Here is a 2,347-nt window from a genome sequence, read left to right as displayed (position 1 = left end):
CTTGGTAAATATCACTGGGCATGGTCCTGAAGAAGTTAGGAAATTGGAGCCTGTCACTCAGACAGGGGCAGCTAGCCGTGTAGCTCATCTACAGTAAAGGACAAAAAACACATATATACATAGATATTCTAAAATCACATAGTAATTCTGAAATTGCATTCACATAAAGATTATTTTCATTTTCACCCAGGGATTTTTTTTTTCTTATCTTATCTTTTTTAAAGAAGTCTGTGCTTACTGCAGTTCAGAGTAAATAGGCTCCTTTTTTCTGTGAGGATAGCAAAATGAAGCTGAGAAAACATTTTTCACACTAAAATTAATATAATAAATCAAATCAATAAAAAAATAAACAACCATAAAGGTCTTGCTAAATTAAACTTTTTGAGGACTCACTAAAGGTACAGCAAGGGGCCCCAGGATTCTGGAGAGTATCTGGGCTGTTTTAGATGAGGAACCACCGATGATCAAAGGAACATTCTGGTCACCTGATGAAATTATAAGATACAATGAAATAAAGTAATTTGTTAAGCTTTGGTTCTGTTTCAGACACAGAATTGTGGTGTTTATGCTTTCATCATTTTATTCGCTTGATGTAGAAGGATGTACATCAGTTCCATGGCAAGCTTGATTTAGTACCTCTCCTTTCTCTGATTGCTGCTCCAGCAGAATAGTCTGTTGAATTACAACTGGCACTGTCTCCCCCAACCAGCGACAGAGCTGCCTGCATAGCCCAAAGAGGTAGGCCACAGCTATCACGAATATGGTAGCCAAGCTTCACACCTGGCAGCAAGGTTGTACTATGATTGATTTCCTCCACGGCAAACACCATAGCATATATGTACTGTAATGGAAGATTTTGCAAACTGAGACCACAGAAGAGAAGAAATTAGAGAAATATCAGTCAAAATGCTGAAGTGACTGTGAAAATCTGTAATGATTTGTAAATATTATATGTAATCAGCCATCATTGTATAAACTATTATAACAACATGCTTTAACAAGAAAATTAACATGTGAATGTAAAGAAACCACCAATAGTGCCAATGGAATGGAGAAATACAGCCAATAATGCTTCTTATGTTTGTCAAACATGGATAGTTTTCACAGTAAATAATACAGTTCAGAATTTTACCCAGTGCAAGGTTTGTAGTATGGCAGCTGAGTGAAGTCGCTGTCTATAGCTGGAGGCTTGTAATAAAGACTAAAGAGCCCACCAATCACTACATCTCCCTCCTGGAACAGACCCTGATCGCTCAGTGTACCCCACCGGGAACAAGTCGCTGTCTGAACCACCTGCAACCCCACTCTGAGCCCCAGCTGTCTGCACACAAGCCCCACAAGGAGCAGGGATGAGCACAGCCTCAGAGCGAAGAACCAGGATAACCAAGACATGGACGGAGCCGTTCTGGGCACTTTAAATATGTACAATGTACTCAGTTAGATACTGTAGCTTCTCATTGGCAAAACATAGGTAAATAAGAGGTGTAATAAACCGTCAACAGTTCCTGAAATTTAAAAGTGGAATTTGATTAAATCCCCCTTACTGCATCCATAAGACATCCACCTGAAAATCTAAATACAATTAAATTACAAACAGATACAACTGACAACTGACAAGGTATGACATGGACCCCCCCTTCCTACTCTGCACAACATAGATGTTGTTCTGTGTATTTATAACAGTTGTAAAGCCCAGGCGGAACGACCTGGAGGGCAGTAGCAAAGGGTATTTACCTGGAGGGCAGTGGCCATGGATATCCCAATAGAGTTGCATTTTCATCTTTAACATTTAGTTGATAAATTAATCCACAGTGACTGAAATACACAGCCACACCTCTCACACCAGAGCCCTGCCTAACCACATTGGGTTTTTTTCAGTAAAGCTTCATTACGAAGACCTTTTGGGAAAGGTTTTTTAAAAGACTAGATCATTCATATTGTAAAAGAAAGTTAATATGTTGTGGATCCAAATATTAGTTTTATTTACCTCTTGTGGTATCTAGTAAAGTTTATAATAGTTATGATTTATTAGTCCAGGTTTAGAGATATCAAATCAACAGCAGAAAGTCTCTGAGACTGCACTGTGGGCTGTTTTCCTGGGGACATTTATGTTTTTGTAGAAACTAAATACAATGAAGGGCAGACACTTCTGTGTGGAGTTTGCATATTCTGCTTGTGTCAGCGTGGGTTTTCTGCAGGTTCTCCAGTTTCCTCACAGTCCGAAGACATGCAACTCAGATTAAATGAGGACTATGGTGTCAGCCCAATGACAGCCTGGCGACCTGTCCAGGGTGTACCCTGCCTTCGCACAGTGTCCGCTAGGATTGGCCTCAGCCCGCCCCCCCCC

This window comes from Anarrhichthys ocellatus, unplaced genomic scaffold (assembly GCF_004355925.1).
Source record: "Anarrhichthys ocellatus isolate YVR2014 unplaced genomic scaffold, GSC_Weel_1.0 scaffold824, whole genome shotgun sequence".
Lineage (NCBI taxonomy): Eukaryota > Metazoa > Chordata > Actinopteri > Perciformes > Anarhichadidae > Anarrhichthys > Anarrhichthys ocellatus.
This window is presented reverse-complemented; position numbering follows the sequence as displayed.